General features: G+C 39.5%; 1 pseudogene; it reads right to left on the bottom strand.

Moving 5' to 3' along the window:
* Window positions 1–16,556: 16,556 nt before the first annotated feature.
* Window positions 16,557–18,026, bottom strand: LOC112807375 (eukaryotic translation initiation factor 3 subunit L pseudogene; annotated as a pseudogene).
* Between the last annotated feature and the right edge of the window lie 430 nt (window positions 18,027–18,456).

Genomic DNA, 18,456 nt, shown 5'->3' with positions numbered 1-18,456 from the left:
CATTATGCTGTATACCTGAAATTTATACAGTGATTATGTCAATTATATTTTAGTAAAACTGGAAAAATGTAATAATACTTGGAAATTAATTCCAAAAGTAGACCTCCCAAAAGACACTGGACAATGTAATAAGTAGCGTCTCTTTAGATTTCCAAGTCTCCAAGGGAACTTCACTGTCTTGCCTATGTAAATCTTGGCATACACTGTTAAATTAGCTCAGGCTTTGTCCTTTTCTTGAGTACTTATTAATTATACATATTCAAATATGTTAATGTGCATTTAACCTCATTTTGATAACAAACTGATATTTATTCAATATTATATAATTCCATTTATCACCACAGGCCATGATTCTGTTTTCTCCTACAATCCTGCTCCAGGTAAGCAGCTTCCTTTCCTCATCTCCAACAGCCATTCGGATAACTTTCAGGTAATCTGGCTGAGAAATGAAGAAATTCGAAGTTATAGCTTGACAAACATGCATTTAGATCTTGTCTTTAGATCTCAGGAAAATTCTTCTGTGTCACAGAATCCTCATCTGTAAGATGGACATGTTATCCACCTCATAAGAATGGTTGAAAGTTTCAAGAGAGGCCTTACATAAATCATCCCACGTAGTACATGGCACGTAGTGAGCAGTGGATGACGTAGTGAGCAGTGGATGAATAGCAGCTGCTATTATTATTAATTGGTTGTTCCTTTCACTGCCTGGGTGTTTCTTTGCCCATCAGGGATTGTCACTGTGTTCATCTGCCTTTTGCATAGGCAGAGGAAGCCCATTTCTTGTACCAGAACATGAGTCATGAGGAGCATTATAAACCTCAGTCTCAGCGGCCTGTCTCTAGACTGATAAGGTGGAAGTCAGAACGCTTTCCTGAAGGTGAAGGGTCTAGGGCCTCACACTTTGTACAGAAATCTGTACTGTATTTGATTACTTTTTATTTTGGTTCTTTAAAATCTCTGACTCACCAGAACACTAATATGTGTGGAGAGGGTTAGTAGCTAACTCTAATAGTCATATACTTTGTGTTTATGTTCCCAGAGAGTTCTCATTACTTCCAGATGGCATTTTTTTCCCCCTAAGATCACCTCAATCCTCAACCCTGGTTCTGCTCAATTTCTCCCACTCCCATTTTCTGGGGGCCCCACCACTACCCCAGGATTTAATACCAGTTTCCTTTGTGTGTGCATAATGAGCTTTCCTTTTTTTTTAGAAGGAGCCATTTGTCTATATTTGTGCTAAGTTTAGTTGTTTTCCACTTTAAAAAGTGAACTGAATTAGATAATATTTGACCATTCCTACAGATGTGGCCAGAACACTTCAAAAACACTTCATCAAGGGATTTCACATTTTTGTTGCTTTTTAAAATATTTTGACTCATTCTGAAAGAGGCAAGTGGAGCTTAAAGTTCTCTTTCTCAAGGGTTAGGCCACAAATGTGTTTTGGAACAGATTTTGGGAATTGGATTCTGAATCTGACTTTGGAGGCAGAATTTCAGTGTGGGAACCAGAACCTTTAGGAAAAAATTACAGTAACTGAAATGTTTCAACTTCATAATAGAATGTTTGGATGGGTTACAAGAGAAAAAAAAAAGAAGTAGCTCAATAATTTGATGTGTGTGGCCCCCCCTTTTTTTTCCCTCCAAGTCCAGGGAAAACAAATGATTCTTGCCCCATGGTGTTCAGTGCTTCTTAATTTCTAAGAAAGATGTTGTGGGAATTAGACATTAAAACAATATATGTTCAAACAAAATTTTCACTGAGTCACAATTGACTCTTTGTTCAGACTGCCGATGCAATTTGATACAAAGTAACTATGGATAAAGTTTTCCAGCTTTTTAAGTTTGGTGATGTGGGTGGGTGACACTCCCTTTGTTTTTCCCCCTTTTTGCCAGAATCATAAGCTGACATTAATAGCCACGTGAAGTTGCTCTACATAAATTCTGCCTATAAGTTAAAAAAGTCTCCACAATGAAAAGTTATACCACCTTCTGTTTCACAAAGCTGAGTTAAATTCCTAGATGAGGAAGGGAAATCCCATCTTGTTTTTTTCCTTATATATTTAAAAACTTTTAAAAACACATAAAACTACCTTAACTGTTTCCATCAGAAAATGTGAGGAGAGGGTGGCTGTAAGGAAAGTTAAAGCCTTATCTGTCATATCGTAAATTTTAAATCAGGCACTCCAATATAATGAAGATGTCTTTAAAGAAGTGACTTGTTAAAAAATATCAGAGGACATAGAATTGAGTTAGAAAAGAGGATAATGGGAATGATACAATACTTGTCACCCTTGCATTTTCCTAAGCCTAGTACAAATACAAGCTTTTTGGAATATGTCTGTATTAGGAAGTGGAAATATGCAAAATGGATCCATTACTTTTTGATCACACTACTTTTAAGGCAATGATAAGTTAACAAGACTGAGAAACTAGTTAAAGAAATAATTTAAAGCAAAACTTTAGGTGCATAGTTTTATATCCTCTTCAAAAAGTATTTCTCTATGAATTATTCTGTATTTCTCCCAGTTTGTTAAAAACAATTAAATCTAGGTGATGTAAAAATGGGTGGTATGCCAGTGCCTGTCAAACCATATGTGATGAAAAGCCAGTCTTTTAAAATTCATTTGAAAAAATGAATTCTTCAACTAATACATTTGCAAAATATAATAAAAATGTTGTGGCCATATAGAATTGTTATAAAAGTTTCTAAATGCTTCTGCTCACTTCCTTTACTTACTGCAGAGAACAACCAGTTCTTGAATTGACACCTGTCTGTACACCACTCTTAGAGGAGTATTCAATTACACATTTTTCATAATAGAAAAGCTTAGAAATATATTTTTAGAAGATACATGGAATTATCAAGTGCCATCGCATGTTTTTTCAGCTGCACTAGCCTAGAAAGAACTTGGATGTGCTTTCAAGATACAGTAAGTTGTATAAATCTCTTAGAGAAATATTGAAATGTGTGTCGCGTGTGTGCTTAATGTAAATGTGCTTTTCCTTTGATTTCTGTTCTTTGGCCAGCCCTGTGGCTACCGCAGCTGCTTCCCGTGTGTTTAATGTATCAAATTCTCTGTCTTTTGGTTTCTCCATCTTACGCTGTCCCATTTATTTATGCTTTCCCACAACTGAGAGGAAATAGCATTTTCAGTCACTTGGAGGAGAGTTTATTTTGTGTGGCATTACCTCTAGGATCTGGCATACTCTAGAAGTGGAAAATATTTTCTTTGATCTTCTTGAGATGGTGGTTTGTAAGGTTCCAAGGCAGAGACCAGCAGGGCATGCATGCAATATTACAACATTTGGAGGCAGGTCCGTTGCCATTTTCACCCTTGCAAGGCTAATCCAGACCACTTTGTTCGGAGCCATTCTTTATTAGCAGACGTTAGAAATTTACCTTTTTAGGATGCTCTTGGAAATTGATTTTAACATTCTACTAAAGCAGAGGAATCATCCTAGTACTCAGAGCAGGCTGTGATAAAGATACAATTTCAGCAGCAAAAAAGGGAAATCAAATCCCAGTGGCCACTCCAGCCTACAGCCCAGAGAAACAAGTTGACAACCATGTGAAGAATATGTCCAAACTAATGTGTCTGCTGGAACCAAACAGAGCAACCACGTGGAGTGATGGTAACAAACCAATTACAAGCTGCTTGGGGATTGTGAGGACCAACTGTTCACACAGAAGGGAAAGGAACTGGGTAAAATACTAAAGAGGAAAAGAGGGAAATTGGGGGAACATGTTACAGCAAGGTCTACAGGCCACATCATAAAAGAATGAAATCTCTGGGTTTATATCTGTGAACCTGGGATATGTCATGCTTCCAGATCCTCCAGCAATGCAGTGGCAACTGCTTCAGCCCAAGATGATGAGGCTCCATGAACTGGCTTCCTTTCCAAGGGCTACTCAGGCCTTCCAGAATTTCCCGTTAGTTGGGGAAGAGAGAGCAAACAGACTGTCCCTTTGATGGGAGGAATGAGGGAGATGCCATGGTAAGTTTGATGATGAACCATGGTCAGAACCTGGACATGATATCTTCCTGTACGATAAATAAATACATATCCCACAGCCGCTGTTCTGCCTGGTTGTGTGGGCCTGTGTGCATAGTGTGCCTGCTCCTGACAGGAGGGCTGGTATGAGGACACTCTTACTCCTGGCTCTCAGCTCCAGGTCAGCCTATGAGTTACAAAGATTAACTCCTACTTTGAGCTTGGCTTTTTCACTTATGGTGTTTTGACCCATATATTTATTTTTAATATTTATTAAATTAAAACCAGTAAGTTTTATAGAAATACAGACACCCAGCTTCACTCCAATGACTAGAAAGTTCTGGGGGAACATTCAGGCAATCTATAGTTTCCTAAAAGCTTTCCCCATGGTTCTGTTGCATCAGGACTGGAAAACCCAGTCAGAACTACTAGCTGAAACTACTGTGAATGTCCATTTTCAATTTAACACTTGTCTATGAATCTAAATTTGAAGTTAACCCCATCTTTTAGATACACTTAAAGACTTCAGGCAGGGGATGACTGCAATTTGTTTTTGTTTGGTAAATCCATTCTTCAGAGTGTAAATAAAAAGGGGCAAATTAGAGCTCTGAATGGGGCAATCCTGAGGAAAACATAATTTAAGCTCCCTCAAGCTTTACTAACATCTACTATGTTTATGTCAGTTGCAAAATAATCCAAAACCAGTCACAGATTCCCTAAAGATTTGTATAAGGCAGTGGTTTGAAGAATAGATTAGCAGGTTGGACACTGTACTTGGAAGGAATAAAATTACATAACTAAAATTCTGCCCTTTCTGGCCTCCTATTCCCCTTAAAATTGAAGTCCATGCTACTAAAGTTCTTGTTATATGCTAAAGTCTAAACCCCCATGTCTTTAAGTTCACCATAGAAATGATGATTTGCCATATTCTACCATAGCCTTATTCTTTCTCTCCTTTGTGTACACCAACAGTTTTCTTCCTGTGAGGGGAGATGTTAGTTGTGACCCATAGCAGAAAGTGGGCTCTAGGCATGAACACACTGAGAAGGCAGCTCTCATTGTAGATAGGGGAGTATACCTGCTGAGGCCTAAAACATTGCTCTTTCTGGACTGTCATGATATGTGAAGTCCACCATTAAATCTGGCTCTTTGGGCTAAGATGGTATGTTCCCAAACATACAGAAACAGGTTGTAGACTTGGGAATTTGTATCATTGTGCCCCCTGTTGTCCTTCCTATCTTGCTGGATCCCTTGATTATAGGCAGGGCCAGTTTCATGGACATGTGACCAATACAGCTACACAGGGCCCCATACTTAGATGGGCCTCATACCTGGTTTAATACTCTGCTGTTGCTGTCTTGAAATTCTTAATAATTTTTGAGTGAGAGACCCTGAAGTTTCATTTTGCATTGGACCCAAAAATTATGCAGCTGTTCCTGTCTCTGAGGTTGATCTAGCTCCCTATGAATGATCAGAAACACTTGGTGTGTCCAACTTCCTTTCCATTTTTGTGATTGTCACATTGAACTGTGCAGCAAAATGAATGAGGAGAGGTGACCTAACCTTGGGGATTTGACTTATGTATTCTCATTGGAACAGCAATGGGGAGAATGCCCTTCCTTTGGCCCATTGACCCTTATTGGCAAGACACATAAGGAGAAAGGTCAGATGAAATAGTCAACATAACAAGTAGGCAGGGCATTGAAGGGGGGCACCTGGGTTAAGCATTTGACTTTTGATTTCAGCTTAGGCCATGATCTCAGGGTCCTGGGATTCAGCTCCCTGTCAGGTTCTGTGCTCAGTGGGGAGTCTGCTTGAGGATTCTCTCTATCCCTCTCCCTCTGCCCTTCCCCGAGCTTGTGCTCTCTCTCTCTCTCAAATAAATAAATCTTAAAAAAAAAAAAATAGGCAGGGCATTGGGAAGAATAGTACCCAGCTAAATTCTGAGTTGCAGAGATAAGAAGCCACTCAAAGGAGAAAAGGATGATGTAGGCATTTTGATATTTACCAAGTGCTGAGGATTTCATGCTAGGCATGGCCTGCAGAGGTGGGTGTGTCTTCCAGAGAGCTTTACACTCACCAGGATCTAAAAATGGGCTGGCTAGCTTTCAACTATTTTTTGAGCTCTTGCCATGTACCATGAATGTACTATGTTAAGTACTTTATGTAGATTATCTCATTTTCTCTGCACAATAACCTTAAGAGGTAATCAGCACTCTTCAGGTTGCAGGTGACAAAAACTCATGTTGAATATGCTTAAACCAAAGAAAGAGAATGCATTGGCTTACATAATTGAAAAGACCAGGGGATGTTTCAGGCATGGTTAGATCCCTGTATTCAATGTTCTTAAGAATCTGTTTTTCTCCATCTCTCAGTTTTGCTTTACTTTCATTGCTTTATTCATTAGTTCTCCCCAAGATGGCCACTAGCCACTCAAACCTTACAGCCTATATATCTTTCATAGTATTCTAGCAAAAGTCCTGAAGCAGACTCTTAATGGCTTACATTAGATTACGTGATGATCCTTGACCCAGTCTTTGACTGACTAGCCAAGCTTGGATTACATATCTTGATGGAGTACCTACTGATGCACATGGTGTATGTGTGTGTAATCTAAATGTTTCCAAGCCTCCTGTGGGAAATCTCCCTTCTCTACTGTACCTGTGTTGAAGAATCTGTACCCTGATACCTGTTTATGCTAAAGCAAGAGACAGGTCATTATCTCTCTGTTTAGTTGTCAGCAAGGGAGATAGTGAGTCTTGAGGACACATCAAGTAACAGACCGGCTGCCAACACTTTTCTGTGTTGCCAATACCTGAACTAATGGGACGAGATGTTCACATCCCAAAGAGCACTATAACAATTCCAGGTGTTGCTGGAACAGAGTAAAAGATGGATTGATTATGTTGGCAGATGATATGCTCACTGCTGTTTTGATATTGGGGTCAGAGACAGTGAAAAGCGGCAGAACAGCCTTCCTATGTCATCAGTTTATAGATGCAGTGATATTTACTTGACACTTCTCTTGGCAGTACATCCTCCAAAGGAATTAAAATTAAGACTCCTCCTGATGCTATAATGTAAAACCATCAGCAATCTCTGTAGTATTTTTCTAGAAACAAACAAACAAACAAAATACAGACAAAAGCCCAAAAAGAAAATGGCAAATGTATGTGGAAATAGGAAGATGAACTTGAAGCTGGTAAAGACTCTGAATGTTTGCTTCTAGGAGGTCAAATATCTGTGAAAAAAAGCTCACCCTCCTTCTAGGAATCCATCTAGTGGCAACTATGAAGAGGAAGTTCTTCCTTGTCCCACTCAACTCTCTCTCATGCTATAGTTAATTCACATCTTTGCATGCTTAGTCATAAGACAGAAGCAAAGTTATCTATGGGAAAAAACTGACAGGCTTGGCGTTCAGCTTTTCCTCAATCTTCTAGGAACCTTCAGTTTCCCCTCCTAGATCTATTTTCACTGGCTTCCCAACCTGGAACCTCTTCCTCAACAAATGGTTTTGCTTTCAGGTCAAAGTCACCTGGGGAAGAGAGGGCAAAAAAACCCCGTTTGGATGTGAACGGCAAGAAATGCTTTCAGTTCTCAAAGTGGCTATTAGTACCTTGTCCAGAAATAATGACTTAATCCAAAGGGATGAAGGATGTTTTGGAATATCAGGCATCAGCTGTTGCTCTTTCTAAAAGACTGCCAATCTGATTTTCATAAACCTTTGCATGGTATCAAGGAACTGGGTACCCGCTCTATCCCCATAAGAGGTGTCCTCTGTGGAGGATTGATGATCATCATTAAGTTAAATAATGCATATGTAAAGTACTTATCATAGAATCTGTCTCATGGTTAGTGCTTAATGAAAGGTAGTCAATCATTATAATCTATAAATTACTTTTCATATATTTTGGCTATTACTGATATGGCACAGTGGTCTGACTTCGGTGATCCAAATTGCTTTTTATTAGTATATGACTTTTGTACCTTATATGTTGACAATCTGAGCTAAAATATTGTGTTAACTTCAGCCAGGACAGAAGTTGACAGAGCCTTCAGTACTCACACTGGATACACACCAGACACTTTTATAGAAAGTTGTGTGAATTTAGGTCAAGTTGTGCCCCAATTCTGAGACAATTATGAGGGATGTGAGGTTACCATTGAATTGCTTTGGGAGAAATGAAGACTCTCTTGTAGCTATCCTGGAAATTGGAGTCATGATCCTGAATAAGGTTTTCATGTTAATGCAGAAGGACAAGATGGGTTTATCTGCAAAATGCAACATGGAAGACTCCTAGGTTAGACTTGATATATGGAAAAGATTCCTTTGGGGTGATTATGCTACTCATTTAAGATCCAACCTGAGGGTAAATTAGAGTAGTGCTAGAGGAAGTGTCATTAGGGATGTGGCTTGAAGGCACTTACACAATATATTGGTGACTACCATAAGAATAATGTTAAAATACAAGTAGAAGAGTAAAATCTCCAGCTGTTGTTGTGGCTGCTTCCTTAGCCTGGGTTTCCTAGAAAACAGATGGAAATCTTTTGTGTTAACACTTCACTAGGAGAGCACTCACAGGTGAGGAGGAAGATAAAAAGATAAAAATCAGAGAAGGCAGGATGACAAAGATAAGGTAGAAGATGGTGGAAGATTAGGGGAACTTATTTCATCTGGTCCCTTGCATTTGGTTCGATAACTATCAAATCATTCTGCACACCTATGAATTCAACCAGAGATGTAAGAAAAAAATTGCTGGAATTCTACAAATAGAAAAGCAACCATTTTTTGAAAGGTAGGATGTGTGGAGAAGTGAATCTGAAGCAATATACTGCAAGGGGAGGGAGCCTCTGAAAGCCAGCTACTGGAAAGTGCTAATAGCTTCTGAGTGCAAAATTGGAACTTCTAGATTTCTGCTCCAGTGAGAGACGTCTCTGACTGAAAGGTGTTCAGGTGGTGAATTGGGGCAGAATCCTAGGTTGGACAGTGTGGTCTCAGGATCCTCAGGGTCATAGAAAGAATGGGGGTGCTTGAGTCAGCAGTTTCCAAGCATTGGAGAATGGAAACTGGTTATAGTCAGTGAACCCAGGAGGGGGGTCTCAGTTCATTTCACCATAAACCACGGACCACGGCACAGTGGGGTGATTGATCGCCATGCAGGGGCCCTTCAGAGGGCAGAAACATGGTGACCCTCTGCCTTCTCCAAGGAGGGGCAGTGTGGGCATGTACCTCAAGAGTCTGCAACTTGGCACACACAAAAGTGAGGGTTTACTAAAGGGGGGGGCACGATATTTCAGCTCCAGGGCTGGGGCTCGGGGCTTGGCCATTTTTATTTTCATCCTCTAAAGTGGCATGGAAAGCCTTCAGGAAACAAAAGCCACATAAAGCAACCAGAAGCATCTTACACTGAGCCCGGCCCCCTGGCAAGGGGCAGTGCCACTCTGCCCAGGCAAAAACACCTGAGAATCAGCGCAGCATGTCCCTCCCCAGAAGACCAGCTAGAACAACATATGAATACCAAGGTTATGGAACACACAGGACTGCAAAACTCCAGAACTAGGGGAAAATACTATATAGAATTTGAGGTTTTTCCTCATGATTTACCTTTCAGTTTAAATTTTTCCTTTTCTTTCTTTTTTCCTTTTAAACTAGTTTCTTATTTAATCAACTTTTTAAAAGTCTTTTTTTAAGTTCCATTTTACATTTATATTTTATAGCTATATTCTTCATTTTTAGCTTCCTTTCACTGTATTCAATTTTATTTTTGTATATATATAAATTTTGCTTTCTTTACAATTTTGGGATTTAGTATCCTCTAACAAACAAACCAAAATATACCCAGGACCAAGTGGATCACCTTGTTTTTCTTTTTCTTTTTCTTTTTCCTTTCTCTTTTGGTTTCTAACCTCATCGGATTTGTCTAGTGTGTATTTTTCTTGGGTCATGGTTGATAGTTTTGATTTTGTTTTCTTGTTCATCCATTCTTCCCTGGGCAAATGGACAAGAAGGAGGAATTCAAAACGAAAGAATCAGAGGTAATACTCTCTGCCACAGATCTAATCTAATCAATATGGATATAAGTAAAAATGTCAGAGCTGGGATTCAGGATAACGATTATAAAGTTACTAACTGGGCTTGAAAAAAGCATAAAAGACACAAGAGAATCTCACTGCAGAAATAAAATCTAATCAGGCCAAAATTAAAAATGCTTTAACTGAGATGCAGTCTAAATTGGATGCTCTAACACCTAGGGTAAATGAGGCAGAAGAGAGAGTAAGTGACATAGAAGACAAGTTGATGGAAAGGAAGGAAATTGAGAAAAACAAATAATGGACCATAATGGGAGGCTTCAAGAAATCAATGATACCATAAAGTGAAATAATATTAGGATTACTGGGGTCCCAGAGGAAGAAGAAACAGAGAGAGGGACAGAAGGTATATTTGAGGAAATAATAGCTGAGAACTTCCCTAATCTGGGGAAGGAAACAGGCATTCAAGTCCAAGAGGTAGAACCCCCCTCAAAATCAATAAAAATAGATCAACACCATGACATATAATAGTGAAGCTTGCAGATTTCAGAGATAAAGAGAAAATCCTGAAAGCAGCTCAAGGCAAGAGGTCCTTAACCTACAAGGGTAGAAACATTAGACTGACAGAAGACTTATCCACAGAGACCTAGCAGGCCAGAAGGCCTGGCATGATATTTTTAGGGTGCTAAATGAGAAAAACATGCAGCCAAGAATGTATTATCCAGCAAAGCTGTCATTCAGAATGGAAGGAGAGATAAAGAGCTTCCAGGACAAACAGAAACTAAAAGAATTTGTGATCACTAAACCAGCCCTGCAAGAAATATTAAAGGGGAGCCTGTAAGCAAACATAGAGCCCAAAATTCACATAGACCAGAAAGAAACAGAGACAATCTACAGAGACAGGGACTTTACAGGCAATACACTGGCACTAAATTCATATCTTTCAATGGTTACTCTATATGTAGGTGGGCTGAATGTTCCAATCAAAAGACACAGGGTAACAGATTGGATTAAAAAAGTAGGACCCATCCATATGCTGTCTACAAGAGACTCATTTTGAACCTAAAGACATCTCCAGATTGAACATGAGGGAGTGGAGAACCATTTATCATGCTAATGGACATCAAAAGAAAGATGAGGTAGAAATCTTCCTTCAGACAAATTAGATTTTAAACCAAAGGCTGCAGTAAGGGATGAAGGGGGACACTGTATGATACTTAAAGGGTCTATCCAACAAGAAGATCTAACAATTACAAATATTTATGCTCCTAACTTGCGAGCAGCCAATTATAGAAACCAATTAATAACCAAAGTAAAGAAACACACTGATGATAATACAATAATAGTAGGGGACTTCAACACCACACTCACAGCAATGGACAGATCATCTGAGCAGATAAGCAACAAAGAAATGAGGGCTTTGAATGACACACTAGACCAGATGGACTTCACAGATATATACAGAGCATTCCCTCCTAAGCAACAGAATATACATTCTTCTCAAGTTCCCATGGAACATTCTCCAGAATAGATCACATATTGGGTCATAAATCAGGTCTCAACCAGTACCAAAAGACTGGGATTATTCCCTGCATATTCTCAGACCACAATGCTTCAAAACTGGAACTCAATCACAAGAGGAAATTTGGAAGGAACTCAAACACTTGGAGGTTAAAGAGCATCATACTAAAGACTGAATGGGTCAACCAGGAAATTAAAGAAGAACTTAAAAAATTCATGGAAACTAATGAGAATGAAAACACATTGGTTCAAAACCTCTGGGATACAGCAGTGGTGGTCCTAAGAGGGTAATACATAGCAATACAAGCCTCTCTCAAAAAATTAGAAAAATCCCAATATGCAAGATAAACTTACACCTAAAGGAGCTGGAGAAAGAAGAGCAAATAAATCTTAAACCAAGCAGGAGAAGAGAAATAATAAAGATCAGAGCAGAAATCAATAAAATAGAAACCAGAAGAGCAGTAGAACAGATTAATGAAACTAGAAGCTGGTTCTCTGAAAGAATTAATAAGATCGCTAAAGCTCTGGCCAGATTTATCCAAAAGAAAAGAGAAAGTACCCAAATTAATAAAATCATGAATGAAAGGGGAGAGATCACGACCAACACCAAGGAAATAGAGGGAATTTTAACATATTGTGAGCAAATATATGCCAATAAATTAGGCAATCTGGAAGAAATGGATGCATTCCTGGAAACTTATAAACTACCAAGACTGAAACACAAAGAAACAGAAAACATGAACAGATGCATAACCATCAAGGAAATTGAAGCAGTCATCAAAAATCTCCCAACAAACAAGAGTCTAGGGCCAGATGTTTTCCCAGGGGGAATTCTACCAAACTTCTAAAGAAGAACTAATATCTATTCTTCTGAAGCTCTTTCAAAAGATAGAAATGGAAGGAAAACTTCCAAACTCGTTCTATGAGGCCAGCATTACCTTGATCCCCAAACCAGACAAAGACCCCATCAAAAAGGTGAATTACAGACCAGTATCCCTGATGAACATGGGTGCTAAAATTCTCACCAAGATCCTAGCCAATAGGATCCAACAGTACATTAAAAGGATAATTCACCATGACCAAGTGGGATTTTTTTTCCTGGGCTGCAAGGGTGGTTCAACATTTGCAAATCAATCAGTGTGATACATCACAAAATAAAAGGAAGGACAAGTTCCTCTCAATTGATGTAGAAAAAGCATTTGACAAAATACAGCATTCTTTCTTGATTAAAACTCTCCACAGTGTAGGGGTAGAGGGAACATACCTCAATATCATAAAAGCCATCTATGAAAAACCCACAGCAAATATCATTCTCAATGAGGAAAAACTGAGAGCTTTTCCCTTAAGGTCAGGAACACGACAGGGATGCCCACTTTCACCTCTGTTGTTCAGCGTAGCACTAGAAGTTCTAGCCTCAGCAATCAGACAACAAAAAGACATAAAAGGCATTCAAATTGGGAAAGAAGTCAAATTCACTCTTCATAAATGACATACTTTATGTGGAAAACCAAAAGACTCCACCCCAAAATTGCTAGAACTCATACAGGAATTCAGCAATGTGGCAGGATATAAAATCAATACACAGAAATCAGTTGCATTTCTATACACTAACAATGAGATAGAAGAAAGAGAAATTAAGGAATTGATCCTATTTACTATTGCACCAAAAACCATAAGATACCAAGGAATAAACCTAACCAAAGAGTAAAGGATCTGTACTCTAAAAACTACAGAACACATGAAAGAAATTGAGGAAGACACAAAGAAATGGAAGAACATTCCATGCTCATGGATTGGAAGAATAAACATTTTCAAATGTCTAGGCTATCCAGAGCAATCTACACCTTCAATGCCATCCCTATCAAAATACCATTGACATTTTTCACAGACTTGGAACAAACAATCCTAAAAATTGTATGGAATCAGCAAAAGACCCCAAATGGCCAGAGAAATGTTGAAAAAGAAAACCAAAGCTGGAGGCATCCCAATGCCAGACTTTAAGCTATATTACAAAGCTGTAATCATCAAGACAGTATGGTACTGGCACAAAATCAGACACATAGATCAATGGAACAGAACAGAGAACCCAGAAATGGACCCTCAACTCTATGGTCAACTAATCTATGAGAAAGCAGGAAAGAATATCCAATGGGAAAAGGACAGTATCTTCAATACATGGTGCAGGGAGAATTGGACAGCCACACGTAGAAGAATGAAACTGGACCACTTTCTTACACCATACACAAAGGTAAACTCAAAATGAATAAAAGGCTTAAATGTGAGACAGGAATCCATCAAAATCCTAGAAGAGAACACGGGCAGTAACCTCTTTGACCTTGGCCACAGCAACTTCTTGTGAGACACATCTTGAAAGGCAAGGGAAAGAAAAACAAAAATGAACTATTGGGACTTCATCAAGATAAAAAGCTTCTGCACAGCAAAGGAAACAGTCAAAAAATGAAAAGGCAACCTATGGAATGGTAGAAGATATTTGCAAATAACATAACAGATAAAGGGCTGGTATCCAAGATCTATAAAGAACTTCTCAAACTCAACACCCAAAAAACAAATAGTCCATTTAAGAAATGGGCAGAAGACATGAACAGACATTTCTCTAAAGAAGACATCCAAATGGCCAACAGACACATGAAAAAATGCTCCACATCACTTGCCATCAAGGAAATACAAATCAAAACCACAATGAGATACCACGTCACACCAGTCAGAATGGCTAAAATTAACAAGACAGGAAACAACAAGTGTTGGTGAGGATGTGGAGAAAGGGGAACCCTCTTACACTGTTGGTGGGAATGTAAGTTGGTATAGCCACTCTGGAAAACAGTACGGAGACTCCTCAAGAAGTTAAAAGTAGAGCTACCCTATGACCCAGCAATTGCACTACTAAATATTTGCCTCAAAGATACAAATGTAATGATCGAAGGGGCACCTGCACCCCAGTGTTTATAGCAGCAATGTCCACAATAGCCAAACTGTGGAAAAAGCCAAGATGTCCGTTGACAGTTGAATGGATGAAGAAGATGTGGTTTCTCTGGAAAACAGTATGGAGGTTCTTCAAAAAGTTGAAAATAGAGCTACCATATGATCCAGCAATTGTACTACTGGGTATTTACCCCAAAGATACAAATGTAGGGATCCGAAGGGTTACATGCACCCCGATGTTTATAGCAGCAATGTCCACAATAGCCAAACTGTGGAAAGAGCCAAGATGTCCATCGACAGATGAATGGATAAAGAAGAGGTGGTATATATATATATATATATATATATATAATGGAATATTATGTAGCCATCAAAAAGAATGAAATCTTGCCATTTGCAACGATGTGGATGGAACTGGAGGGTATTATGCTGAGCAAAATAAGTCAATCAGAGAAAGACACGTATCATATGACCTTACTGATATGAAGAATTCTTAATCTCAGGAAACTGAGGGTTGCTGGAGTGGTGGGAGGTGGGAGGGATGGGGTGGCTGGGTGATAGACATTGGGGAGGGTATGTGCTATGATGAACGCTGTGAAGTGTGCAAAAATGTTGAATCATAGATCTGTACCTCTGAAGCAAATAATACATTATGCGTTAAAAAAAAAAAGAAGAAGATAGCAGGAAGGGAAGAATGAAGGGGAGAAATCGGAGGGGGAGACGAACCATGAGAGATGATGGACTCTGAAAAACAAACTGAGGGTTCTAGAGGGGAGTGGGGGTTGGAACATGGGTTGGCCTGGTGATAGGTATTAAAGAGGGCACGTTCTGCATGGAGCACTGAGTGTTACATGCAAACAATGAATCATGGAACACTACATCAAAAACTAATGATGTAATGTATGGTGATTAACATAACATAATAAAAAAAAGAAGATGTGGTTCATGTATACAATTGAATATTTTTCAGCCATCAGAAAGGATGAATAGTTACTATTTACATCTACATGGATGGAACTGGAAGGTATTATGTTTTGTGAAATAAGTCAATCAGAGAAAGACAATTATCATATGGTTTCACTCATGTGGAAAATAAGAAACAGCACAGAGGAAGATGGGGAAGGGAGAGAAAACAGAATGGGAAGTCATCAGAAAGGGAGAAAAACCATGAGAGTCTCTTAACTGCAGGAAACAAACTGAGGATGGCTGGAGGGTTGGTGGGTGGGTGGATGGGGTAATTGGGTGATTAGCATTGAGGGCATGTGATGTGATGACCACTGGGTGTTATACCCCACTGATAAATTATTGAACTCTATATCTGAAACTAATGATGTACTATATGTTTGCTAATTGAATTTAAATAAAAAAGAAAGTAAGGTAATATATTCCCAAGCTGACCACAATTTTGTAACAAGATGGTCAAAGAGTCATGCAGGAAGTCTTTTGGGCAGCCGTAGAGATCTCTTGCCTCTCCAATCCAGCCTTTAGGGTTAGGGAGCAAAGAAAGAAAGAGGAGCTCATTCTCATCCTGTATCCAGTTGGTCATATTTTTGCTCCCCTGGATATCAACTCCCATATGTTTCTGGGTCTGACATGCATGGTTCCAGGAGACTCTTTGGTATTTCATATCTCAGGGATGATCAGTGACCCCTAAACAGATGGTATACATTATGGGAATAAGCAGTGCACTGATGTGACATGCTCAAGAGATACTGAAGGGTCAAGACCAGCTGATTCACCAGGACCTGAACTCAGTAGCAGAAGAGATGGCAGCAGCAGAGACCTGGGTCCTTGACTACAGGGAAAATGCAAACAGATGTTAGGGCTGCTCAAGCTAGAGAGCGTGGCAAAGGTATAGTTCTAGGGCAATATATTTCCCATCTTCTTTCTCTCTTTTTCCAAAGAAGATCCTTTACTGAGGTCTATTTAAAACATTTCAGTCCTTAATTCAAATAAACTTCAACTCAGTGGAATGGCTGATGTCTGATATAAGTAAGGGCTCATGGTGAAAAAATACACCCCACCTACAAAGACTTCAAAACAGGTTCCTAACAAGAATGTGAATATAACTCAGGATCTCTGCCCCATCTTCTTCAGGGTTTGACTGAGCTCCTCAGATTTGTGTATTTTCCAGATGAAGAAATCCCCATAGGGCCTGGCACCCTTGGTGTGTGCAATATAGATCATGTCCTTACCAATGCAGAATTCAACCTCAGAGGCTGACTGAAATTTGCCATCTAGAGCAGAGATGACCCTGGTCCACACTAGGTTCTTCATTTTGTGTTTGAAGACAAGGAGCTGACATGGAACTCCCACTCTGTGAGGTCCAGGAACCCAGCCAGCTTGTCTATAGGCATGGTGGTGTAGAGCTTGAGGAAGCCTGCTCTTGCACTTCATCAGAAAATACCTTCATCTGCTCCAAGGTTTCCTTGTGTAGTTGGGGTGCAAATGGCCATAGTTGGGCACTACAGGTGACAGTAATTTGGGACAGGAGTATCTTAAAATTTCCTCATAGACCTGGGGTTCTGTATTTCTCCCACAGCAGGAGGTGAATGCTCTTGTCAATTTGCATGGGGTACATAGTGAGGATGATGGCCAGCAGCACATGCATCTGCTTATTCTATTTATTAATCATCTCATACTTATATGTGGTCCTCTGAAACATGCTCTTCGGTCCTCTGGATATAGAAAAGGATGTTGGCAATGATCCAGATAGCATCCTGTTAGCAACACATTATCAAATATGCAAAACTGATGTTATAGTATGTGGTGACCTGGCACTTAGGCACACAAAAATACATGCTCTTCTTGTTCAGTTTGATATTCTCTAGTACCTTGATGACCTGGTGGTAAAATCCCAATAGAAGTGCAGATGCAGAAGACCCACCAGGCTGAAGTAGCCAAGCTTCTTATATAAGGAGTGCTGTCCATACTCCCCAGCCACACTCTCAGAGTCACCTCCACTTGTGTACCTCTCCAACTGTCAGTTAATGTTGGACTTGTCTACCAAGAAGTGAAGAACATTGAGGGCACTATGAACATTCCAGATTTTGGAATTAGAACAAAGGAAGTCAGTCTCCTCCTCTGACTTCTCATCAGTCTTACAGCGGTACTGACTGAAAGACTGAAACTGATACACTTGATCTTAGCCAAAAGGCCGAGAAGCGATAGACTGAAACTGATAGATGAACTCATTGATGTTATCCCAGAACCACAGGTTGGGTAGTTCAAGGGGAACAGAACCATTAGCATTAAGAATGTTTTTGAAGAGATTGCAGTAGTTGTAATATGATTCAGACCCCTGCTCCAAGGAGGCTCCCTCACTGACATTGGCATATACCTGCCTGTAATATAATTCTTTGTACAAAATCAGGAAGACATCACTGTTGCCAACCTGTGGAACAAGGGCTTCAGTCTCAGGCCAGGGTGTATTCTTGAAGAATCTTTCAGTCAGCTTTGTTCAGCTGTCACAGATGTCCTCGATCTCATACAACTTTTGGTCAATGACATTACTGGACACATGGCTGGCCTGCAGCTCATACACCTCCTGGTCAATCAGATCTGAGATGGTTTTGTGGAAACACTAGATGAAGTTTTTGATTACTTTGAGGATCACCTGATAGGTCTACTGTTCATACTAATGTTCATAAGCCAGATGCTGCTTTGGATCTCCTGTGTGCATATTATAATTGCCCTGGCAAGCATAGGGATCATAAGCAGCCTCAGACTCATAATCATCATCAGGAAAAGATATGGTTGCAGCACTCACAAATACCACCAGAGAGTTCCATCTTCTCTTCACACTCTGGAGGGTGTTGAAATGAAATGAAAACAAGAAAGTTTACCTTTCAGCTCCCAGGTAGCCAAGAATCAAGAAAGCTTATGTTTAGAAGAGGTGGTCCAATAATTAAAAGTACTCTGGGCAATGACAATATGTTCATTATGCAGAACAATGGAATAAAGAAATAGA

Source organism: Callorhinus ursinus, unplaced genomic scaffold, assembly GCF_003265705.2.
Source record: "Callorhinus ursinus isolate GAN/ISIS: 27379988/994484 unplaced genomic scaffold, GSC_fseal_2.0 scaffold69, whole genome shotgun sequence".
Taxonomy (NCBI): domain Eukaryota; kingdom Metazoa; phylum Chordata; class Mammalia; order Carnivora; family Otariidae; genus Callorhinus; species Callorhinus ursinus.
Note: the sequence above shows the minus strand (reverse complement) of the source record. Positions and strands in the feature narration are given on the sequence as shown.